Genomic DNA, 26,519 nt, shown 5'->3' with positions numbered 1-26,519 from the left:
GAGAGAGAGAGAGAGAGAGAGAGAGAGAGAGAGAGAGAGAGAGAGAGCTAATAACTGGAGGGGATGGGAAGGAGTCACATATAAGCTAAGTCTTGAAGGATTCTGAGAGTCAAAACTGAAGTGGGAGTGTGCATGCCAGGGGACATTTTATGTGAATGCATGTAGGAGGAGTGTCCAGTTCAATGCAAGGCACTATGGCTACGAAGAGAGAAATGAAATAGTTCCTTGGCCTCAAGGTGATGGCTGTGTGAGTAGAGAAAAAAGGATGGAGGGAGGAAGAAAGGAGGGAAATAAGAATTTCTTAAGTACCTACTATATGCCAGACACTGTGCTAAGTACTTCACAAATATCTCATTTGATCCTCACAACAACCCTGGGAGGTAGGTGTTATTACTATCTCCATTTTACAATTGAGGAAACTGAGGCAGACTTGTCCAGGGTCACACAGTTTGAAAGTGAGGACAGATTTGAACTCAGGTCTTCCTGACTCCAGGACCAGGTCTTTACCCACTATGCCATTTAGCTGCCCTTGGAAGGGATGTTGAGTAGAATCCACAGTATTTGGCAATGGATTGGATAAGGAGGGTGAAGGAAGAGGATATAGTTTAGGCTGACTTAGAGATTATGAACTCAGGAGGCTGGGAAGATGGTGTTGCCCTGAAAGGAAATAGGGACATTTAGAGAAAGAGCAGGTTTAGTTGACAAGATGGTGGTTCTTTTTGGTAGCCATGCTGAGTTTGAGATGTCAACACAATGTCCAGGCGGAGATGTCTAGCACAATATTGGTGATATTGGACTAGAGGTCTGAATTGGATTTATTGCTTTGTGAGTCATTTTTGTAGAGATGATAATTGAGCCTACTGGGCGTGGGTGAGATCATACAAAAGAAGTTTGTTCCATAAAACCCTTCACATATTTGGTGATCATATATCCCATCAGTTCTTCTCTTCTGCAGGATAAATGTCCCCAATTCTGAAAAGCTCATCTTTATATGGCACAGGTATGAGTTCCCCTTGCTCTCCTGATTCCCCTTATCTAAACAGCTGCAGCTTGTCCTTCTTAGGATGAGGTTCCTGGAATTGTTATGGCCTGATCAGTGCAGATTCTGGCTTTCCTTCAAAGGACAGGTCCCATTTCCTCCAGGACATTCCCAATACCTGTCTCTCCACCTTCAGTTAATGCTTTTTTTCCTTCCTTCAATCATCCTGCCCAATCGAACCAAGGCTGGAAACTATTAGTAAACTTTCTCTAGTCATTCAATACTGTCACTATTTGTTTACAATGTGAAGGGTACTGAGCTAGGACTGGGGTAAGCAGAAGCAAGGGAGGCAGTCCCAGCCACCAGAGTGCTTACAGACTAGTACAGTTTTGATCATTGCATTTAGTCCTAGTTCTTTTGCCTTTTTGTGTGTTCTTATTTACATTATAATAGTAATTGAGTATGTTCTGTTTTCACTTTGCCCTTCATTAGTTCAGGCAAGTTTCATAATGTTTCTGTGGGTTTACATTTGTAATTTCTTCAGGTGTCATAAAATAATATTCCATTACACTCATGGACCACAATTTCTTCAGTTGTTTCCCAGCTGACCATCACCCATTTGGCCTTTCAGTATTTTCCCCCCTGCCATTAATGTCTTGATATATATAGTATCTTTCTTTTTGCCTCTGATTTTCTTGAAATACATTCCCAGGAGTGGAACCAATCTTAATTTCTTTTCTTCTGTCTTCCATTCACCAATTCTCTCCAAGTTACATCGGCCTCCCTTCCCTCCCAATACATTAACCTGGATCTCCTAACCCTCTGCCACCTTTTCCCTCATGGATGGAATGAATACTAGAAGTGGACAAAGACTGAAAAGAGTATACACTGGGAGAGGAGGAGTAAGGAAGGATTCAGATTTTTCCTGACCAGGTCCCAATATACGTATTCCTGGGTGAGGATTTTGTCTAGTTGGTTTTTTTCTTTTTGTCTCCTATTCTAAGTGACAAAATCTCATGACTTCCTTTAGGTTGTGATAGAGATATGTGGGCCAGACAATAATGGAATCGGGTGTATCTGGAATGATTTGATTGACAAGATACAAAGAATAGTAATTAGTGGACCAATATTAATTTGGAAGGGTGGCTCTAGCAAGTACCTGGGGATCTGTCCTTGGTCCTGTGCTGTTCAACATTTTAAATCAGTAGTAATAATGGTATCACATTTATATAATGCTTTAAAGTTTTCAAAGTGCTTTCCTTATGACTATAATATAAAAAACAGCCTTTTCAGATTTGTAGATTACATAAAGCTAGGAGAGAGGGTTAGCATGTTGAATGGCAAAGTGAGGATTGAAAAATATTTCAAGGCTAGAACTAGAATGTGGTTATGAGAGGGTTCTCATGTGTAGGGAAGGCTGAACCTTCCTCATTAGCTCAGGTAGATTCCAACAAGTTTGGAGCTGAGGTTGCTCTCACAGCAGAAAGCCAGACATCAATTCTGAACTTGTCTGTCTGACCACATGTCTGCTCCATCTGTCCAATCATTTGATAACTCTTGGGAGATGATTAATGGGGGGGGGGGGAAGGTCCAGTTTCTGCTCCAAATCCAGAGGGGTTTTCAGGCCTTGAGACCTACCCCAATTGTAAGTTGTGTTATATTGAGACATCTGGTGTATAATGTGGGATTGACAGGTCCCTCTGTAGGGCAGGGAGGGCCAGGTATCAGATGCTAACCAGCCCCCAGCCCTAAACTCTCATGGAATCCTTGGTTCCAAGTTCTACCTGTTTCCTTTCCTTCACCTCCACAGGCATCAGAGTCTAGTTCAATGACAGAATAACTGAATCACCAGATTTTGAAGTTGAGAGGGATCTCAGTGACCATTTGATCCCATCCATACTCCTCAAAGTACACCATACTTCTCAGTACACTAAACCTTGTAATGCATCATTGAGCCTCTGAATTCACTTCCAGTAAAGTAGAACCTATAGCTTGCTTCCTGAGGCAACCTCATTCCTCTTTGGGATGGTGTTAATTGATAGTTTCTCCTGGCATCAAGCCTATATTTATGTCATTGGAACTTTCCCCTATTCCTTCAAGTTTCCCTTTCTCTGGTCAAACAAAGCCAGTCTAATTTCTCTTTCACACAACAGTTCTTCAAATATTTGAAGATAGCTGACATGTTCTGAAGGGAGCCAAAACACCTGATCCAGGAATCAGTCTGGTCCTAGATAAGTTAGCTCCGGGTTTTTCCAGTGGCCAGTCCGTATTGTCCAGGGCTGGTTTTCTCCTTGATGCGGTTGTAAATCAGAGCCTTCCTGATATCCTGTGATCCAGGGCTGTGCCCTGTTCTGGGATCCTAGCCAGGTGCTAACTCTCCCCTACATTTTTAGATACTATTCTTTGGGTATTGGAATCAAGGACATGGTTATCCTCAAGGCCTAAAATTGACATCACTGTCTGGCATCTTGAAATTGAACAAAGCAGTATTAGAAAACTAAGTGACCTATAATTACCTTCTTTGTTTCATTACTCTTATACTTATAAAGACCTTGCTCATGGCATCAATAAATGGATTGCTTGACAATCACGCCTGGACCATGATCTTTCACACTTTCATGGTCTACTGTGTCACTTTAGAGCTGGCATAAGAAACCACTTAGTGTTATCTCTACAATGTTCTCCACTGCTACCCCCACCAGTCTTCTCTTCTCTAGGCTAAGCAGCTGCAATTCCTTCAGTGTCCTCATGGCATGGACTTAAAACTTTTCACCATTCTGGTTATTCTGTTTCAGATGTCTTCCAGATTATTAATGTACTTTTTTAAACCGTGGTACTGAACACAATAATCCAAATGTAGTTTGATGAGGATAGAATGCAGGCCATTGCCTACTTATTCCCAGAAACTATATTTTTATTTTATTTTTTTGCTTTTTTTGGAGGGCAATTGGGGTTAAGTGACTTGCCCAAGGTCACACGGCTAGTTTTGTATGTGTGTGTGTGTGCGTGTGTGTGTGTGTGTGTGTGTGGCAGGATCTGAACTCAGGTCCTCCTGACTCCAAGAAACTATATCTTTCTTAAAGCTGTTGAAGTCTCATTAGCATTTTTTTGTCTGTCATATCAGTCTGTTGATTTATGTTGAGAGTACAATGCATTAAACCTTACAGATCTTTTCCAAATTGTGTCTAATCACATCTTCTCCCCTTTATATTGGTGAAGTAATTTTTGGAACCCAAGTATAAGACTTGATATTTATTCCTATATTAAATTCCATTTTGTCAGAACTAACCCAGTAATTGCCCAGAATTAGTTCTATCCATTTCTTTTTGGATTTTGACTGTCAGTCTGTGGTGAGCTATCCCTCCTAACTTAGTGTCTTTACAAATCTGATAAGCACCCTAGCTTTGCCTTTATCCAAGTCCTTGATTAAAAAGTATAGATAGCATTGTCCTGTTCTACCAGTTTAGTACCTTGTCAAAGACAGGAGGCCTGGAAAAGATCTAAACTTAGAAAGGCCCATCCTGGGCCATTGCTAGTCATCTTGATTTCTGTCTTGCCACTGGACTTTGATTACTTTGGAGGAGAGAATGAAGCTGATGACTTGGGCAGCTCTACCTCACTTAAATCCAATTCACAGGGAAGCCAAGACATCACCCTCATTATGTCATTTGGTCCCCTTCAAGAATGAAGGATGAACAAGATTAGTCTGCCATTATATGGTTGATTTTTAAAACAATTATTTTTTTTTAATCAACAAAAATCTGTTTCCTCTCCTTTCCCCTTCTCCCTCCAACTGAGAAAAATATTGAAGCAAAACAAAATTTTACATGGGCCATGTCCAGAAAAAAAAAATTCATTTTATACTCAGAGTCCTTTACCTCTCTATCAGGAGGTGGGTACCATGTTTCATCATTAGTCATTGTCCCTAATTCTTTCAGAGTTGTTTGTCTTTACAATATTATTTCCATATAAATGTTTTCCTGATTCTGCTCATTTACTCTGTATCAGTTTATAAAGTCTTCCCAGGCTACTCAGAAACCATCCTCTTCATCATTTCCTAAAGCACAATAGTATTCAATCACATTTATATACCACATTTGTTTGGCCATTCTCAAATGGCCATTCTCTTCAAATTCCTATTCTTTGCCACCTCAAAAAGAACTATAAATATTTTTGTATATTTTAGAATTTACTTTGCTTGGGACCAACCCTTCCCTTAATCTAACTTTCCTCTAATTCTTCCTTTTCCCTGTTTCCTCAGATTTCTTTATTGAATGAAACATATTTCTATATCCAACTGTGTATTTATGTGTATTTTCTCCTTTGATCAGTTTAGATGAGAGTAAGATTCCAGAGCCAGCCACTCTCCTTGAAACCCCCCTCCTTGTTCCTATAGACTTCTATCTGCACACCTTGATTTTGTGAGATAATTTCCCCTAATCTTCCTTTTCCTTCCTACCTAGTATATTCCTCTTCCCCTTTCTTTCCCTTCTTTTAAGATCATTAAGACAGGGTGTCTAGGTGGCGCAGTAAGAGTGCCAGCCCGAGAGTGGGGAGGACCTGGGATTGGTTCCAGCCTCAGATACCTAACACCCACACACACAAAAAAAACTGGCCATGTAACCTTGAGCAAGTTACTTAACCCCAATTGCTTAAAAAAAAATCATTAAGACATAATAGAATCATCCCCAGGCTCTCCGTCTAAATATACTCTCTTTATGATCCTGATAATGATAGGGTTCAGAGGGAGATACCAATGTATCATCTCTCCATATTAGAATGTAGGCAGTTTATTTTTGTCATTTTCTTATTTTTCATATTTCTCATTCCTGTTTGCATGTAAGTTTCTATGCAGCTCCAGTCTTTTCATCATGAATGTTTAGAAATACTCTTATTTCATTTAAGATCCATTTTCCTACCTGTAATGTTATATTCAGTTTTGCTGAATAAGTTATTAATCATAAACCTATATCCTTTGCCTTCTGGAATACTGTAGTCCAAGCTCCCCATTCCTTGAGAGTGGTGGTTGCTAAATCATATATTCCTTAGTGGGATTCCTCTGTATTTGACTTCTTTCTTTCTAGATTCTTGCAGTATTTTTTTCTTTGACTTGAAAGTTCTGTGTTTTGGCTTCACATTCCTAGGAGTTCTCATTTTGGAATTTCTTTCAGGAGGCGACCAGGAGAGTATTTCTATTTCTACCTTGCCTTCTAGTTCTGAGATCTGGGCAGTTTTCTGATTTCTTGAGATAGCTCAAGGCTATTTTTTTGGTTGTAGCTTTCAGGCATTGCAAGGATTCTTAAATTCCCTCTCCTTGATCTGTTTTCCAGTTGTTTTTTGCTATGAGATATTTTACACTTTCTTCTATTTTACTTAATTTATTTTAGCTTTTGACTTTGTCCCAATATTTCTCATTATCTCATGGAAGCATTGACTTATACTTAGTCCATTCTAACTCTTAGGGGGTGTTGCTTGAGTATGGTTTTGTTACTCCAGGGCTAATCTATTAATTCCCTTTCCAATTCTTTCTTCCACAGCTCTCATTTTTTTTCTATCTTTTCCTCTAGCATTCTTGTTTCATTAACAAACATTTATAACTCTTTTAGAAATGTTCTTCATCTCTTCCAGGAATTCTAATTGAATCTGTTCCCAAGCTATGTTTTACTTTGAAGTTTTGCTTGTCAATACTTTGGAGTCATTCCTTCTGGGTTTGTATCTTGAGCATTGCTGTCCATAATAGCTTTTTAAGGTGGAATTATTTTTCTTTCTTTTTTTAAACTCATTCTTCTAGTCTACTTCCTGATTTCAAACTTTATCTTAGGACCTAACTCTATGTACTTCTGAACAGAGTGGGCTGGCCCTTGCTGCTTTCTTGAGGCATGGAATATTACATTTTGCCATGCTCTCAAGGACAGCTTGTGATGGAGACTTGGAAATTTTAAGTGCTCCCTAAAGGTTTGATCAGGGAAAAGTCTAATTGATGCCCCCCTTGTCTGGGTTCTACAAGTTGCTGTCCTGGATTTGGGTCTGAGCAAAAGGCCAGTGGGTTTGCCTCTTTTGGAGTTCTAGTAGACTGCTGCTCCCAGTATACAGGGCTCAGCCACTATCACAGTTAGCTAGAAAGCTATGCTGGTTCATGGTGACAGAACTGTAGGTTTCCCTTTATTCTAGGACTCCTGCACTGGTTATTCCTCTTCAGAATTCAGACTGGGCTAGAAGTTGGAACTGAGTCCCTACTCTTCTCTTGGGGCCAGAGCTACACAGCTGCTGCTTGCTTCTGAATTTGTTCCTTTCTCAGTTCAGTCTAGAACCTATAACCACTCTTTAACCTGGAATGCCACCTCGATGCACAGGTCCTCTCCTCACTTTGCACTCCATCTATGACCCAGAACTGCTCAATAAAGGACAAAGCTGACAGTTAACACAGATTCCTGAATCCTGTGTGAGGTCCTGGTGCCCCAGGATGGTTTTGGGATTTCAGTCTTGACTTGGTGCATAGCCTTAGTTGTCCTTCAGTCTCTGGATGCTGGCATCCTCCTCAGTTTCTGCAGACATATCTGTTTCTTTCCCTATGCTGACCTGGGCTGGGAAAATAACTTGTGACTTTTTCTTGGATTTCTCCTTCAGGACTTGGTCTAGATTTACTAGATCTGTCTGGAGTTTTCTTGCGTCAGAAAGCCAGCTGTACTTCTTGCTGCTGCTCCGCCATCTTGGCTTTACCTCCCTGCTAGGCTAGGTTCTTGTTGAAGTCAGATGGCTCTTTGTGATCCAAGTTTACATTTGACAATAGTTGACCCATTTCAATTCAATTTAAACAGGTATTAAGGACGGCCATATGTCAGGTGTTTGGGATACAAGGACAAAAAAATGAGACAATCTCTGCTCTCAAGGACCTTATATTTTACAGGGGCCACTGGGTTGGGTTGTAAAGTGCAACAGTGGATAGAGTGTTGGCCTGGAGTCAAAAGGACCTGAGTTCTAATCTGGTTTTAGACACTTACTAGTTGTGTGACTGGACAAATCTTAATCTCTTCCTGCCTCAGTTTCCTCAATTGTTAAACGGGGATTTTAATAGCACCCCCCCCCCCGGGGTTGTTGTGAGCATCAAATGAGATAAAGCATTTAGGTATGTTTTCTTCCTTTCTTCTGGGGGTGGGGGGCATTGTAACATGTAACAGTGACTATCCTGGCCTCCACAGGTAAATGCTAGGTTTACTATATTTCACAACTCCTCCAAGGTTCTCCAGGAACCTTAAAGGAGTTTGGGGATAACTAATCTCTGTCATTAGCTCAATTAGCTTTTACAAAGCAACATTTACTGCTCAAATTTATAGTAAGAACAAACATACAAACATCCACACCCAACACCTCAGGGCACTTTAGTCTTTGGGGAAGGGAGGAAGATTAGGTTCAAAGCTTAACTGGGTTCTTATGCAGCAAGCTACAAGTTCAAAGCATTGCTACTCCTCCTAGGCTGGGGTCCTAGGCACCTAGGCTTCCCTTCTCGGTTAACAGCAACGTCTGGCCTGGAATCTTGGCTCCAAAGTCAGCGGAGCTCAAGCTCCCTGGTCTGGGGACTCCACCATGTTTGCCTAGAATTGAAAAGGAGAAACAAAACAGACCCAAACGCCAAGTTGGATTCTCAGGTCCTAAGAGGAATAGGGAGAAGCTATCTTCTCTCGCATTCAACTCTGAGCATGGTGCCTATAATTTGGATGGCTTTTACCCCCTGGATGCTGCTTGGGAAGAGAGACTGTTCCCGTGAGATAGTTTTAAAGATGACTGTTCTGGAATACAGGACGCCTTCTCCCAGAAGCAGATCCCTGCTGTCTCCCACAGGATTCCTCCCTCTTAGGTGATTTGAGCATGAACCTAAAGCCTGGTTATACACAGATAAGTAAATGCAAAATACAAGAAACCTTTCCTGATCTCCCTTAATGTGAGGGCTTACCTTCCAAAATCATCTTCAATTTACCCTCTCTGTATCTTGTTTGTACATGGCTGTTTTCATGTTGTTTCCCCCATTAGATGTTGAGCTCCTTGAAAGAAGGAACTAATTTTTGCCTTTCTTTGTATCTCCAATGCTTAGCACATTGCTGGTTTATAGTAAGTGCTAAATAAATACTTTATAAGTTACTCTTTGGGGGCAAAGGGAGAGCACTAATAATTACAGTGAATGATAAATGGGCTCCCGTAGGAAGCAGTGCTTGAACTGAATCTGGAGGAGAGCTAAAGATTCCAAGAAGGGTAGGTGAGGTAGGATGGCATTCCAGCCATTGGGATAGATGCAGAGACTGCAAATGGAATGTCATGTAAGGAAAGCAGGTAATTTTGACTGAGATGTCAACTACCTGAGGAAAATTAATTGGGAATCATTCTGAAAGACAGATAGGAACAAGACTGTAAAAGGAAATGACCAAATAGAGGTGTTTCTAGTTACCCTAGAGCACTGACTCTTAACCTTGGTTTGTATCATGGATCCCTTTGGCAATCTGTTGAAATCCATGGATCTCTTCTCAGAGGGGGTTTTTAAGTGCATGATATAAAATACATAGCATTGCAAAGGAAACCAAATGTTAGGGCAATGAAGATGGACTTTTTCTGCTCATGCTAAGAATTACTGTTCTTGAGGCTTATGCTTTAGGAACATCAATTTAGCATCTGTGTGAAGGATTGAAAAGGGGAGACTGGAGGCAGGGAAAACAATTGGGAGGTTGTTGTAATAGTCCAGGTGACAGGGATGAGTACCTGAACAAGAGGGGTGGATGTGTGAGTAGAAATGGAAGGCTGTGAGAACTGATGAAGGTGTATAATTGACAAAAGTTTGGCAACTGTTTGGATATAGGGGATGGAGAATGAAGAGTTGAGAACTCTTTTGTTTCAAACTTGGGTGGTGGGATGCCCTAGAGAGAAATAAGGAAATTAGGAGGAAGAGTGTACTTTGTGGAATAGATAATGAATTATCTTTTGGATATTTTGAACTTGAGTTACCTATGGTTCACCTATATAGACATATTGAGCAGGAAATTTGGAAATGTGGGACCTTTGTTCAGGAGGCAGATGAGTGTTGGGTATGTAGATTTGTGAGTCATCTGCACATAGATAAGAACTGAATACCTGGTGACCAAGGGAAGTGGAGAGAAGAGCCTAGTGAAGACCTGGAGTTTAACCTTGCATAGAAGTATCAGGGTTATGATCCAGGAAGGAAGATTGAGAGGGAAAGGTCAGACAGGTAGGGAGGAAAACCTGAAGAAAGCAGGATCATGAAAACTTAGGGAGAAGAGAGAATCCAGGAGGAGGTGGTAACCAAAAGCATTAAATGCTACAGAGAGGTCAAGGATGAGGACTGAGAAAAGACCATTAAATTTCACAATATGGAGATTGAGGAGTAACTTTGGATACAGTCATTTCAATTGAGTGGTGGGGTTGGAACCTATACTGCAAGGAGTGGAGAAATGAATGGGATGTGAGGAAGTGGAGATAATGAGTATATACTTTTTTTTTTTCTAATTTGAAAATGGAAGGGAAAAGAGGTATGAGAATAGTTTGAGGGACTGCTAGGGTCAATTTTTTTTTAAAGGAATGGGAGAGATGCGGGCAGTTTTAGGTGCTGGGGAAGAGGCCAGGAGATAAAGAGGCTGAAGACTATTAAGACAGAAGGGATGGGGGCGGCTAGGTGGCACAGTGAGAAAAGCGCCAGCCCTGGAGTCAGGAGGACCAGAGTTCGGTCCGGCCTGAGACACAACACCCACACAAAAATACTAGCCGTGTAACCTTGGGCAAGTTACTTAGCCCCAATTGCCCTCCAAAAGGCAAAAAAAAAAAAAAAAAGAAGGGATGTTAGAAGGGACAAGCTCCTAGAGGAGACAGGACCAAGTAGAAGGACCATCTCTTCTTAATTTGGAACAAAGGAAAAAAATGAGGAATGGGAAGGGGATTTGAATTGTAGAATTGGGAAAGGGAGCTGACTTGCTTAGTAAGCCATGAAAAAAAGGTCTTTACTGAGGGGTAGGCATGGGAGGTTTGGGGAGAAAAGAGGTTTGGATACTGTAGAGAGGGGGACACCAGCCCTCAGAAGAGTGAAGGATACCAGCAGTTGAGATTAGAGAAAAAACTGGGCTGTATTCCAGTCAAAATGGTTGTGACTTCCTCCAGCAGTGTTCAACAGCACATGAGATGATGGATACTGAACTTGAGATGCCCATGAGACAACTCAGATGGAGATTGAGAAGGAATCTGGAAATGTGGGACAGAGACATGGAGGTAATCCAAGATTAAGGTCTGGAAAAAGGGACAGGCAGTAAGATAAGGAATAAGGCACTTATGGGATTTTATTTTGTTTCCAGTGATCACTAAGTGAACTGGTTGACTACAGTGTTAAGATTTCAAAAGGAACAAATTAAGACCTGACTATGGTATGGCCAGAGAGACAGCAGGGAAGGATGGAGTGACTGAAGGGTATGGTAAACACAAAGAATAGGGTTTGTAGGGGCAGAGACATGGATGAATAGAGTTATAGTCAGGAGTGTTGTGGAGCTGGTATGACGATTCTTGTTCTGGAGATGAGGTGGACTCAGGGCACAGCTTAAGGTATCTCAGATTTAGAACTGGATTGGGCTTCAGAGGCCATTCAGGATAACCCACTCAACAAAGCTTAGGAAGGGTGAGAGGGAAGATTTGAACTCTGGTTTCCTGCCTCCTGGTCACATACTTTTTCTCTAGTATGCCACACCCTAGCTTGTTGAACTTGGAAGCAAGGGAATTTGAGTGGACACCAACTTGTGTACTGAGACAGTGCCTATCCATGTCAACACTGTCGCTGAACAGAAGGAAACCTTGGACCTTGCTCATTATCAGCCTTTTTGCTTCTAGGAGGGAAGGAGTTTTGGGGGGAGGTCCCTCACTCCCCTTTGGAGGGGGGTAGAGAAAGCAGGGGAGGAAGCTACAGATTCATCATTGTTGGTGAACAATGAGCCATTAAAGCTCTAATTAAAGATGTAATTACAGCAAATAAATTCTGGGCTGGGAATGGATGATGAATGACCCAAGCTTAGCTGAGAGAGCAGGGGAGGTGGGGAGAACACCATTACCCACCTCCCTGGAGAGATCACCCAACATAAATTACCCTCTTGACCCCCAGACTACCCTGTTCCTGGAAAATGCCCATCAATCAAGGGTACTGTGGACCACCCCTCCTCCTTTCCCTGATTGTTCTGAGAGCCTGAACAAGGTATGATAGGTACAGTGGAAAGCACTCCAAATGTGGGGTCAGAAGATCTAATCAGAAGGAAACTGGGCCTCAGTTTCCTTATTTGTCACATAATATGGCTTGATCAGCTCTAAATCTAGGATCCTATTTACTTTCCTGGCTTGCCTAGAAGCACAGGGGTATTTGTCCTCATAGGAAAGCTAAGGAGACAAAGGAGGCAGGGAGACAGGCTTCTACCACTCAGTAGTGGTCAATCTGAGGTCCAAAGAGCAAATGACCTGGTTCTCCCAGAGTTCAGGGAAGGTAGCAGTCTGATCAGAGATCCAAGGGTGGACTAGTCAGAAGGATAAACCCTCAGGGAAGAGGACCTCCTCACTAATTGTAGGTCATTTCCAGGCTACAGAGCACCTATTCTTTTTTCCATTTCAAGCGCCCCTTTATATGTTGTCCATAAGCTTCTTGGGGGCAAGAACTGTCACATCTTGTTCTTGATTTAACACAGTACCTTCCCTTAGCCGATGATCTTAATTTTACACATGAGGAATTTAAGCCTTCTCTTGGAGTGATTGCCCAAAAGTGCCCTGCATCAGGGGCTGGTTCTATCACACATTCTACCCCTTTAAATATCATCTTTGGCTTAGAGGCTGGGGAGAGAACCTATGGTGAGGCCTCAGAATTGGTCAGATACGTAGCCAAGAACAGGGGAGGGAGTGAGGTGGGTATGGCCACCCTCACGACAGAAAATGAGGAAAGGACAGACAGCCTGTGACAGGGTCTATGATCCAAATATTTTCCATCTTGTGCCTTTTCTTCCTACCTTCAGGATATCATGAGCATATGGGTCTGAAGAACCTGGACCTCCCTCTGAAACCTGAGCTTTGGAGGCTGGTATGCCAGGGTTATAACTCTAACAGCTTATTCTGTCACAGGGGGTGGGGAAGTGTCCTCTGACTACCAAGGCTCAGTTTACCCAGTGGCAACAGGAAAACCAAACTCTTTTCCCCCTTATTCTGTGCCTAAGGTGTGAATACTTACTACCCTTGGATAGGTATAGTGTCCCTCAATCTCTTCTATTTCCTAGTGACTGTTCCCTGGGGCTGAGGAGGAAGAGAGAGAGAGACAGAGAGAGAGAGAGAGAGAGAGAGAGAGAGAGAGAGAGAGAGAGAGAGAGAGAGAGAGAGAGAGAGAGAGAGAGAGAAAGAGACAGACACAGTGTGTGTGTGTGTGTGTGTGTGTGTGTGTGTGTGTAAGGGGGGGGGGGCACTGACAGCAGAACAAATGCCTGTAATTTTATAACCAATCTCAGTGTGTCCACGGGGGGCCGTTTGCGCCTCCGCTCAGGACCAATCAGTCTGACAGAGCTATGAGTCTGCCTGAGTGAATGTGAGCCTCTCCCCCCACACCACCACTCACAGCAACCTCATTACCACCCACCCATTCCTCCCTGCTTACCCCCAACTGCCCAGTTACCAAGGATCAGGCTCAGGCAGGGGGCCCGAAGTAGGCAGGGAGACACTGGACTCAAAAGACACATGCGGGGACTTAAACCATCATAATAGCCTCCTGAGGCTGGTCCAGGCCAAAGGGGCACCATGAGGTGAAGCAAGTGAGAAGCTGGCAAGGTCACTCAGACCCACAGACTTTCACTCTAAGCAAACTCATTAAAGGACTTTGAAGACTAGGACAGCCAATCAGGAAGGAGGGAGGAAGATACTGAGAAAGACTCAGATACATAGTCAACAACAAATGTTTGTTGAGTGTTGACTCTATTCTTGCACTCAAGTTTACATATAGTTCAGGGATTCTTAAACTGGGATCCATGAACTTGTTTAAAAAAACAACAACAACCCCAAACCCAGACATTTTGATAACTATTTTCAATATAATTGTTTTCCCTTGTAATACTGTATTTTGTTTTATGCATTTTAAAAGCGTCATTTGAGAATAAGCTTCACCATCCTGTCAAAGGGGATTACAATGAAAAGGTTACAAACTCCTGATTTAGTTGCAGAGGCAATGTACATATACATCCAAAGAACAAGGGACTTAAGAGACAGAAACACACAAAATCGAGAGGAAGAGGGAGAAGAGACACGGCCACCTCTCTGACTATCTCCTATCAGCCAAACTGGGCTACTCTCTATTGCCTGAACATTCCACAAGTTTCCAGTCTCCCTTCTTTGTTCGGATAGCAATCTATATCCTGGGATACTCTTCCCTCCCTTGTTAAATTCCCACTCATCCTTTAAAGCCAAATTTGAATATCACTTCCTCCAGGAAGCCTTTCTTGACCCCCTCACCAACCTCACTAAACACCTGGCTTGGACCATTTCTATATATATTAAATATTTTCTATTATAGTCATGCATGCCATAGCTCTACCAGGCTGAGATCTGTAGCCCTTCTTTTCCCCCAAAGTCTAACACACTGACCTGTAAAGCAGATGCTTAGTAAATGTCCATTGTATTAAGTTGTTGGATGGGCATGGATAGATGATGAAGAAATGGAGAAATGATAGATGGAGAAGAGAAAAAAAGTCAGAGGTCATGGGAAACTAGGAGAAGAGGGAGAAGAAAGACACCCAAACCCTGCTATGGTAGGGTGAGAAGATGGCGTTGGGTGACCAAGAGGGAGGAGCAGAAGGAGAGAATAGAAAAGGTGAAGGGGAGAGAAGGTACGTGGGAGGAAATGGGGGACTGGGCTGTAGGGGAGAGTAAGTACAGAGACACAGGGGAGCTGCAGAGATAAGATGAATAGAGGAGAGTGAGATGAGATCGAGAGTTTAGATTTGTAAGGAACTTCAGAGTTCAACGGCCTTATTTGGCAGATGAGGAAACCAAGGCTCAGGAAGGCTTAAATGACTTACCCATAGTCAGCCTTTCTACTGCACCATGAAGACACAGGGTGGGGTGGGGGAATCAAAGCAGAGGGAATGGTGGGACAGTGACACAGGTTGTGGGGTTGAGGCCTTGATCTTGCCAATTATGAGCCTCCTGAAGGGTGTGTGTATGTGTATGTGTATTGGAGGGAAGGTAGAGTGTGTGGGGCTTTCTGCCTATGATCGGTGGTAAATTAAAGGGAGGCCTTGCTGGGCTATCTGGCTCCAGGGACGGCCAAGCTCCCATTAGTCTCTCTAATTGTCAACAATCTAATTTAGTGTCTGCAGCCCAAGTCGGCTGTGGGTTAAACAGAGAGAGCCAGGCTTGGCCATAAATCTGTCCTCCCAGTCCAGCTCCCTGGTGCTAACTCTGCAGCTAAGTGGTGGTGGTGGAGGGTGGGGGAGGAGGGGGTTAGGGCTGTCCTCAGGGTGACCCTCAATTGCTGGTGTCAATGCTCTTGATCACAACTGATTCCTGCCCCCCTCATGGAGTAGGACCCATAGGGGACTACTTTGGGAGCATTCCCTAGCAGTCACCTCAGATCCTTAAAGGGACAGCCTTTAAAGGCAGAAAATGCAATCATCCATACCCACTGAATCTTTATCCATGTCTTTGAGACTCGATCATTTCAGATCACTTTTTCTTCAAATGACAGATTTTCAAATAATACCATGATAAGGATACAGAGACAAGGAAGTTAATTCAGTGTGAGGACAGTCACTCCCTACCTGAGTAATAGGGAAGAGGTGAATAGTGTGAATAGTGGCTGACTCTTGATGATATAAATGACACCACAGTTAACAATATGATTTGATGGAATGGCTGGACCCTAGTTGTGGCCCTGGAAACTGGAGCCGCTAATACTCTTTCCCCATCCATGATTCATAGATTCTCTGTTCTGCTCCCCCAGGAAACCATGGGAGGGATGAAAGGGAGTGCTGGGCTCCTGGCATGGGGGAGGGTGCTGATAGACTCAAATGAAGGGTCAATAGCAGAGACTTAGGAATGAAGAGCTCTCCACAGCAAGAACATTTCTCATGGAGCCTTCCTTAGATCTTAAGTGGGAACATCCTCCTACTCTCACCACGTGGTCTAAAGTTTTAACTTTTTTTCCTGCCTCTCTAGGATCTCAAATTAAAAAAAAAAGGTTTCCCAATCCTCCCAAGTCCACATGGGCTGGGAAGGCGATGGGCTCAGATACTAATGACCTTGCTCCCCTGAGAGCTGCTAATTGAAAGCCAAGGGTTTGTTGGGTAGAAGGAGAAGCTTCAGGACTGAGGGGGGTCCTCAGAGGCTAGGGTTGATGGGGGGAGGAAACCAATTTCTCTCAGTTGCAGCTCCATCAGCATCCAGACACCCACCCAGCCTCCCCTGCTGCTAACGAAGTGCCTTTAATTAGCAGTCTAATAAAATGCTCTTAATTGGTAAGAGCCAATCAGGAAGAGGGGAAGTCCTCTCTCTCTCCCCCCTCCCCCACATCACTGCTGATGGCAGCAGCAGTTGTGAAGGAGAAAGGTTGCTGTCCTAGACCAGAGAATGAAGAGAGTAGTGAGAATTTTGCAAAGGCAGCTTTAGGGACCACAGCCTTTTTGGGGTAAAGGAGGCTTGATATTGATAGGATTGTAAGATTGTTCACTCTCTCCAAGTCTCAAGCTTTGAGCAGGCCAGGAAATCAGACTAGTAATGAAATACCCCATTAGGTTTGCCTTGGTAAGGGCCTCCTCCCTGGCCTCTGGAGGTATAGTGATATTCTCCTATGGCAGCAGAGAGGTGGTCACCACCAGTAAGAGGAAAGAAAAAAGCTGCTCTCCTTATAGGAAGGCTATAGAAGACCTTTTATCATGACTGAAGGGGCCTGAAAGGGGAATGTATACCATACACCACAAACTCCTCATAAGGAAAGGGGTATAAAATCTAGAAGGATCTTCTGGATCAGATTTAATCTCACAGCATCAGAGAAGAGAGGCACCATCTGTGTCCATCAGTCCTAGACAGACAATGCGGGGTAAAATGCCTCCAAAAAGAGGGAGAGGAGAAAAGGGAGGGAAAATATACTTTGGGAAGGGATTCTCAGAAATCACATCATGACTGTCCATAGAATCACTAATATTTTGCTATTCTTCATAGCTTATCAGACTCTCTTGCCTCAAATAATCTCTGTTAGCATAGCCAAATTGCAAGTCTCTTGATAAGATGACCAACTTGCAGAGATGCTGAAAAAATGTATGTGTGTGTGTATGTGGTGGGGGGGAGGGAGAGAGAAGGTGGGAGGGAGAGGGAGAAAGAAAAGGAGAGGGAAAGAGAAAGAGAGAGAGAGAGAGAGAGAGAGAGAGAGAGAGAGAGAGAGAGAGACCATGTCCACCATGGTTGATCTTGGGGCTTAGTTCAACAGTCTCTGGCACTTTAGTGTTTTATTTTCATATGTGAATGCCTTATTATTTTGTTGTTTATATTTAATAATTTAATTTAATTGCTTTTCAAATTTATTCTCCTTCCTATGACTGGGTAAAGAGACAAGACACTAGGCAAATTCACAATTTAATCTTATATTTGTAATTTAAGTTACTTTTTTTAGAACAGTTAAAAAAACATACTATTACCATGATCCTAGCTCTTGAACATATTAGTACATTAACTATACATCACCATAACATAATCACAAAAGTCAAAGCACTTGTTACTTGAGTCTAGAGAACAAAAAGCTAAACAAAATCAAAATCTCCCAGGAAACCTCACCTCTCTAATACTTCTAGCCCCATCCTCACAGTTCCAGTCTGTCTGAACACCCCTTTTCAACCACAGCTTAGATTAGACTCACTTTCTTACCAACCTGGGAAAGCATTAAAGGTGGTTGTATTTTTCTGAGTACAGAGAGTCGAGGTGATTGTACAAGCCCACACCCTAGCAAACTATAGGTTCCTTTTTGTGCCAGGAGTTGCCAAGTGCAGGGGTTGGGGGGAGTGGAGCAAAATATTACAATGACATTCACAGTCGGAGAGAAAAGCCCTATTACACAAAGTAGCTGAGTCTCCAGCTGAATTGGTCAGAAAACAATTTTCAGTTGTCTTCTTTCTAGGAAGTCTCAGGTCATATGAGCTAAACTTCCCACAGTGAGGTCCTAGAACTCCACTTGGAAATCTGATAGCCACTCATGGATTTACCACTTTCTCTCCTTAGCACCCAAAATTCTGTTGGTGAGCAATGAGCAAAAGTATGAAGGAATGCAACACTCAGCTCATGCTCCCTAAGATCTTCACATCTTATGATACATATTATAGTGAAATTGGCTACAGGAAGAGAGAAAGGGAGGATGGCTTCAGATACACCTAGTGAAGCCTGCAATGATGAAATTTGACATCTCTGTAGCAATGGCATCCTTTGTCAAAAAAAGGAAGAAGATAAACCTCATGTTTGAATAGGGAGAGATGGAAAGAAAGGTAGAAAACAATTTTCTCAGGTCCTGGTAAGCCTGCTCACTTAACTCAGGTGCATAAGGAGGTCAAATATGTTGGGAGAAAAGTTAGAGTGAAACTAAATTTGATCAGGAAATAAAGGCTAGAGTATGGTGTGTAACAGAGTGAAGGTGTGAGAAGTCAACTCTGGGAATTCTCCTTTCCATTTGTAAGCAACTAGGCTGCCACAGACTCAGATCTGTAGATTAGGTCCTCAAGGTCACATGACTTGGGTGTGGCTTGCTCTCACCTGAGGCAATGAGGCATTCTATCTCTAATAATCCCAGGGGAAAAAAAAATCATTTAAACTCTTTGCAATTTCCCCTCCTTAAAAATCTCTTCCTCCCTTAAGAAACATGTTGAATCAGATTATAGGTGTTCAGACCAATGAGAAATGGGAGAAAGAAATGTATTTCTTTCATTTTCAGCTTCTGATTGTACCAAATCAAAAGATGAAATTTGTTTTGACACAAGCAGGAGACCAACACGGAGTAGCCACAGCCTCTCTTCAGTAAGAGGTTAAAGGTTTTCACATTTATGACAATCATAGATATTAATACATGCCACTGTTTCAGTTCAGAATCTCTCAGAATGTTAGGATTTAGCTAAAAGAACTTTGCTAAGGAACAGCTGCATAATAAGGTTTCCCTTTCACAATTTCTTCATATCCATTTTTAAACTGCATACTTGAAAATAAAAGTTCTTCTAGGGAAATATGTATGTTTGCAGCAAGGCGTATTTATATGCCTTTGTCCAGGAAGTTCAGGGTGTTAAGAAAATGACTGTGCATGCACACGTGTACCTGTACATAACACTTCACTTTCAACGAGTCTCACCCCATCTTTAGCAGAAGGAATTTTCGAAAATTTGGAATTTTAGCAAGTAATACCAGAGTCCTACATATTTTGAGAAGACATCTGCAATGGAGGTATTTCATTCTACTTCAGCTACTTTCCCATCATTCCTTTTAACAGGTTAAGAGACTTTCTTTGTTCTTTTTTCTCTTTCCTTTTTAAAAAGGTCAGACCCTATGTTTATTCTAGCCCAGTTGGGGATTAGTGAAAATCAATTCCTGTTGAAATCATGCAGAGATGGTAAGTGGGGTTTACCTTCCCTGGAAATGAACTTCTACTTACCTGATTATTTCTTCTACAATGCACTGGTAAATGACCCCCAAAGCTCAGAAATGGGAGATTCAAGTTTTTCAGGCCACTTAACTTCATTCCCTTTTCCATCATCAGCAGAGAGGACGGCTCATGGAATGTACTCCTCTGAGCTGACAGTTGTGAAGTTGCCAAATCCATGCTCAATCTCATTAAAAGCTAGAAGCTTCTTTATGGTATACACCAAATAGGCTTTGAAATGTCTTGAAAACAGCATACCTTCAGAAGGACCTGGGGTTAGAGTCAAGTTTCTAGTAGCAATTATGACCCATTATCTCCCCTGTATTAAAGAGCAGCATAGAGCAGAAGGCTAGTAGAGTCATGGCTATTGTAGGCTACTTCTGAAATAGCTACAAGTCCATGTCCATTTATTTCAGTGTTTGAAATGTATACATTTTGGAGCGGATACCTCTCTTTCACCTGCAGCAAAATCCTTAATTCAAGAATAATGACCAATTAAGTGAAAAGTCATTAGCAGACACCCCAACAAGGGACCCTAATAATCACCGACTAGTAAATCAACCTTTGCAGCATTTGTGGGGGAGTTAGTCACTGTGCTAGAAAATTATTTTTCTTCATATGACCTGGAATACAAATGTTAAGTGTGCTGATATACCGAGGAAGGGAAAAGCATACATCCGTGTATCCAATTCTGAACCACCAGAGTCTGTTCAGGTCACATTCTGGACTCACCTCCAGAAGACATGCTCCTGTTTGATGCCTGGTTCTAAGAGCCCTGGCATAGCCTTCTGGTTCTGCCTGACTTTCAGGTTTTCAGTGTTGCCTGAGATGTTCTTTTGTTTGGCCAGTTGTAATTAAAAATGGAAATGATGGATTTTCCTTCTAAGCTTCCATGAGAAACTTGAGGAGGGACATACATGATGGTAGGGCCTTGGCTATCCTGATTGTTCTGAGCCCAGTTTGATGGTTCATGCAATTTTACATATGGGGTCTGGGCACACGTAGAGTAAACTTCTGTGATCCCCAGTGTCCTCACTAACACTGTGGAGGGTCACATGAGACATGGGTCACTGTGTGTGATCCAACATGGATGCTTTCTAGGCAGCTATTTAATCTGGACACCAATGAAGGTCATTCATTTACATTACCAACTAATTGCCTGAGAAATCTGTGTGGGTTAGGGATGGAGAGGGAAAGGAAAGGAAGAAGGGCAAAGGATGGCTAATACAATCTCAATCTCTTCAACTAGTTGAATTATCTTTCCCAAATTTCAGTCTGATTCTTCTTTGATAGCAGGTCAACCCTGTGTGTAAGTATATGGCTTAGAAAAGAGTGCAGGCAGATTCTGCAATACAAAGTTAAAGTGATTAGGTTTTTATTTGGGGGGAGATGGTATTTACTAGCCCCAAAGCAATCTGGATCATCTTTTCACTGCTGACTATTTCTTCAACTATTTGGTTCACAATTGCAGGAAAGATGTTACCACTTGAATGCTCAGCATCCTGATATGAGCAGAAGTAAGCTGTTATGCTGAATGCACCCAAGGGATTGGCCCTGGTCACTCTAAACCTTTTTTGTAGTCTGAGGGATTTAAGATGAAGTACAATTGCTTTTATTACACATCTAATTGTTAATGAGAGGAAATGTAATCAGCTCCTCCTTCCAATGCTCTACATGGAATCAGGGAGACTGCTGTGTCCAGAAAAAAAAAAATAGACAAAGATGAGGGCTAGCATGGTCCTGTTTTTTGGTGGGGGAAGAGGTGAGGAGTGCTCGTTCCTGTGCACCACTTTTACAGGCTCAGTATCCACTACAGACTCACCTACTGGGATAACCTGAAGCAAAATCCTGGCCTGGACACTTAATCTGAACAATTTTTTAACCCTTTTGAGTGTGGTATCTTCTAGTTGATTTACCTGAAGCATGCTGAGGACATTCATATATCTTCTTTCTAAGTGATTAGAGAACTGGGAAGAGGGAGGAGAGAAAGAAAGTGAGAGAAAGGAAGAAGCAAGAGATCCTGGATCAATGTACCAGATCCGCCAGTGGTAATAAACCACAAAACACTGCCACACACAGACACACACACACACACACAGACACACACACACACACACACACACACACACACACCCTCTCACTCAGGACAGCCCCAGAAGGCATTAGGAAACTTTTGCCTCTTCTTCATTAATGGTGGTTCTCAGTCAGGTGCTGGATGCTCCCAAAGCTCAAGTCTGCAGAGGGTGCTGAGCTGTCTAGCTCAAAGCAGCACCCTCCTGTCCCTCAGGACAGGTTCTCTCAGGGGCATTAGTTCTTCTGCTCAACAGCAAAGCAACAGAGATTCTGGCAAAACACTAAATTTATAGGTCATCTGTGCCTGCAACCAAAGAGGGGGAAAACAGGTGCAGTGGGGAAAGGAAGAAGGAATAGGGAAGGGGGCGGTTTACAGTTCCAATCATTCACCAAAGATAAAAGACATCTTCTGATAGCAGCACTTGAGCAGTCAGCTGTGCTGAGCAGACCACCCTGGGTCGACTGCAGGCCAACTCTGTTCAAACATGAGTCTGAAAGCCCCACTTCTCAGCTAGTCCTGGGTAACTGGATAGTTGTTGTTGTTGTTGTTGCTTGTCCTGGCATCGGCAGATACATTAAATACTGCAACTTTAATGAATCCTGCAAAAGGAAAGGAAAGAGTTATTAGTTCTGTTTTTTAACATCTTCATCAAATATAAGAGTCAGCAGAGATCCCAAGAGCTTCCCTAACCTCATACCTCAGCTCAGCAGCTGTAATCACAGATAAGAAAGACTATTTTTTAAGGATATATGAAAAGTCTGGCACTTGATAATATTGCTGCTACCTAGTGAGACCCAGGATTGTGTCTAGTCTAGTATAAAACACTAAGTAAGAGTAACAGCTAATCCTGGTCAATCAACCTTTCATTTGTTAAAAATTTATTTAGGACCTACCACATATAATAAGGTATTGTACCAGGCAATACAAAATTTGATACAAGGACTTCCAGCCAAGAGGTCTACCTGAATGAGAGGCAGATGGATCAACTCCCACATACTTAATTACTTCAGTAAAACTGAAGTCTGTACCAGACTGAATAATGGAAAACAAATCAGTAAGAAACCACAGGAAGTGACTACTCCCATTCCAGAACTGCATAAAATGTTAGCCAGAAGCAAAAGGGCAATAGGAGGAGACTGACAGCAAAGTCAGCTTCAATGAGCCCTGCCAAGGATCACCCTTAGATAACTTCCACTATTTGCCACCTTTGTTCCTACACATGTGCTACAGAACAAAGGTGGAAAAAAAAATCATGCAACTGTTTTGACTGGGTTCACTAAAATTTATCTTACAAAACCTCAACTGGGTCCTGCTGCTGCTAGGGAATCCCATTAAAACTCCCTTATCAACACCCCATCCCACTCTCCACAGTGGTTCTTCCAAATCTTCTTATCTCTCCTCAAACCTACCATGATTTCTCCTCCTCTCTTCCTCATCTTCTATCACTCAAATGACTTATGCCACTCTCTTCTCCTTCATCCCCATCTCACATGATCAAATAGCTTTAATCCTTAACAAGGCTAAAACTTCTCTATCTGTTCAACTAATCTTATTCCATCCCATTTCCTCCAAGAGATTGCCCCTTCTGGGGGGGCGGAGTCAAGATGGCAGAGTAGAAATGGGACTTCCTCGCAGCTCTGGCTCCCACCTCCCCCAATTCACGTGAAAAATGACCCTAGACAAACTTTGGAGCTACAAAACCCACAAAATGACACAGAGAAGTTAACCTCCTGCTGAGGACAGCCTGGCATGCCGGCAGCAAGTGGCCAGCGAGGTGCTCTAGGAGCTGACACCAGCCCTGCAGGGCGGGCTTGACTAGCCGCTGGCTGGAGGGACTTCAGATCACCAGCAGCTGTGGCAGTTTCCAGAATTATCAACCCATAGATGCTAAGGACAAAGTGAGAGGTCAGTGCAGTGAGGACTTTGGGATCCAGTAGTTTGGGATTGAGGTCGGCCTTTATCTCTGGAGGGAGAAGCTGCTGAGGTGCCGTGGCAAGGCCACAGCCACATGGCAGCTTCAGCTCTTGGCCTGAAGACTGTAGGGGGACCAAGGGACCAGTCTAAGGGGTAAATGCTCTTCCTTTAACCTGCTTGGATCTGGATTGTGGTCTAGGGTGGAGGCCCTGGGGTGTGTGACCAGGGAGTCAGAGCATGTAGAGCCTTCAGAGAGGGCACCCAGCTAATACCTGAGGCAGCTGAGAAAACCCCAGTGTTTGGGAGGGAAGCTCCCCTGTCTGGTAGCAGAGTCCTACTGGGCAAAAAGCCCAGGGATCAAGTGACTGAGGGGTGACATGAGTAAAAGAGGGAAGCAAAGCAAACAGAGGAATCCAACATTAGACTCCTATTTTGGGGACAAAAAGGATCAAAGCATGGAATAGGGTGAAGACAGTGAAGTCAGAACTCCTGCACCAAAAACTTCCAAGAAAAATACGAGCTGGTTACAGGCCATAGAGGACGTTAAGAAGGATTTTGAAAACCAAATAAGAGAAGTGGAGGAAAAATTGGGAAGAGAAATGAGGATGCAAGAAAATTATGAAATGAGAGTCAACAACTTGACTGAAGAAAATAACATCTTAAAAAATAGACTAACTCAAGTGGCAAAAGAGGCTCAAAAAGGTAATGAGGAGAAGAATGCCTTAAAAAAAGCCCCTTCTGCCATCCCACTCTATCATTTATTTTTTAATTTAAAAAATATATTTAATATTTTATTTGTCCTCAACTACATGTAAATATTTAATATTCATTTTTTAAAATTATGAGTCCCAAATTCTCTCCTCCCCTCCCCTTCCCTCCCTTCCCCCCTCATCAAGAAGGCATGTTGCTTGACATAGGTTATAGATGTGAAGTCATGCAAAACATATTTCCATATTAGTCATGCTGTTTATCACTTATTTTCAATGTCTCCTTAATGGCTCATTTCCTACTGTCCATAAAAATGTCCATGTCTGCCCCATTCTCAAAAAACCCCTCATTTGATCCTTCCATCCCTGATAATTATTGTCCTATATCTCTTCTGTCCTTTGTAGCTTAACTCCTCAAAACAAGCATTCTACAACAGGGGCCTCTCCTTTCTCTCTTACTTCTTAACCTCTTACAATATGGCTTCTGATCTTATCATTCAAAGCCTTTTATAACTTAACCCCCTCCTGCCTTTCTAGTCTTCTTATACCTTATTGCTAAGTCACACACTCTTTGATCCAGTGACACTGGTTTCTGGGTGTTCCATGAAAGACATTTCATCTCTTGGTTCCAGGATTCTCTTTGGCTATGCCCCAGGTCTGAAATGCTTTCCCTCTTCAGCTCCACCTACTGACTTCCCCGGTTTCCTTTAAGTCCCAACTAAAAGTCCACCTTTTATAGGAAGCCTTCCCCAACCCCTCTTAATTCTAGTGCCTTTCCTTTGTTAATTACTTCATAGTCATCCTGTAGAAAGCTTGCTTTGTATATATTTGCTTGCATGTTGAGGGAGGGACTATCTTTTGCCCTTTTCTGTATATCCTCTGTGCTCAGCATAGTACCTGATGCTTAATAAATGTTCATTGATTGATTTATTGAAAACTGCCCAGACCTATTAAGGAGGGTAAGAGGAATTAGAAGCAGAGGGAAAAGTAAAGCTAATGAAGAATTAACCCATCATCTCCTGAAAATAATCACAAAAGGAAAGGTCCCAGAAATGTCATAGCTGAAATCAGAGCTCACATGTTACTGTAAGCAACCAGAAAGAAAGATTTAAAAAACCAAGGAACCATGATCAGTTATAGTAACATCTACTGGAAATGAGATGAGATCTTGAAATACAATATATTTTTTTTTAAAGCAATTGGGGTTAAGTAACTTGCTCAAGGTTACACGGGCCAGTTATTTTGTGTGGGTGTTAAGTATCTGAGGCCAGAACCGATCCCGGGTCTCCCGACTCCAGGGCCAGCGCTCTTACTCACTGTACCACTTGGCTGCCCCGAAATACAATATTCTAAAAGGCAAAAGCAAAAGATACAAACTTATAACTGACTATACCTTACAGGGGAAAAAGAGGACCTTTAAAAGGGAAAGAGGATACCAAGCAATCCTAATGAAAAGAAAAGAAGTGAGTGAGATAAATGAATCAAAAGAAACCCAGAAAGGTAAACTTATCTGACCAACTGGAAGCAGTTTTATGATAATATAGTGTTAATATTCTAATTGGAAGGAGAAGAAAAGAGTGTCTTTCCAGAAGTTTAATGTCTTTAAAGGGATCTGAGGGAATTACATGAAAAAAAAAAAGAGGTCCCTGGAAGTGGATGGGTTCTGTTCTGAGTGTTTGAGAAGGGAGGGTAAGAGGAATACACTAAGGTACAAAAGAAGAAAAAGGAGATGGAACTTGCTATTCCTCGTAATTGGGATTCATGAAAAGAGTACAAAAGTGAAGGAAAGGGAATGGGGAATGGGCATCTGATGGACTTCAGTCTTGCCTGAAACAGACAAAGGAAGTTGAACATAAACATATAAAATCTGGTGCAGAAATACAGCAAACTTATCAGGAGGATACGTGGGAATAGGGAAAGTGATTAAGAGGGAGAATACTAGAAAGGCATAGTCACAAGTCAAACAAACTTCCTGATCCTGAAGGAGGGATGAAAAAAGAGGACAATAAAAGAAAAGCAAATGACTAGAATCTAAGGAGGAGGGGGTGTTTTAGATGGTCTCTTAGACAATGGGGAACAGCTGAGCCAGTTGTGGCATATGAATGTAAGAGAAGCGTGCTTTAGAAATGACAAAGGTAGGGGCGGCCAGGTAGCATAGCGAGTAAGAGCACCAGCTCCAGT

The 26,519-nt window shown here is 42.4% G+C and overlaps 2 protein-coding genes across 4 annotated transcripts in view; one reads left to right on the top strand and one right to left on the bottom strand.

Moving 5' to 3' along the window:
* NPM3 (nucleophosmin/nucleoplasmin 3) overlaps positions 1–26,519 on the top strand; it is a 390,782-nt gene that overhangs the window by 259,969 nt on the left and 104,294 nt on the right. The gene's annotated exons all lie outside the window — the stretch shown is intronic.
* The window catches only part of BTRC (beta-transducin repeat containing E3 ubiquitin protein ligase), a 212,315-nt gene continuing 205,789 nt past the window's right edge, over positions 19,994–26,519 (bottom strand). For all 3 annotated transcript variants that reach the window (XM_069098782.1, XM_069098781.1, XM_069098780.1), the window contains one exon: positions 19,994–22,316. The gene's annotated coding sequence lies outside the window, so the exon portion shown is untranslated. The remainder of the gene's footprint in view (positions 22,317–26,519) is intronic.

The sequence above is a fragment of the Petaurus breviceps genome, unplaced genomic scaffold (assembly GCF_028583685.1).
Source record: "Petaurus breviceps papuanus isolate PSGF00001 unplaced genomic scaffold, PetGlider_PUasm1.0 37, whole genome shotgun sequence".
Classification (NCBI taxonomy): Eukaryota; Metazoa; Chordata; class Mammalia; order Diprotodontia; family Petauridae; genus Petaurus; species Petaurus breviceps.
Note: the sequence above shows the minus strand (reverse complement) of the source record. Positions and strands in the feature narration are given on the sequence as shown.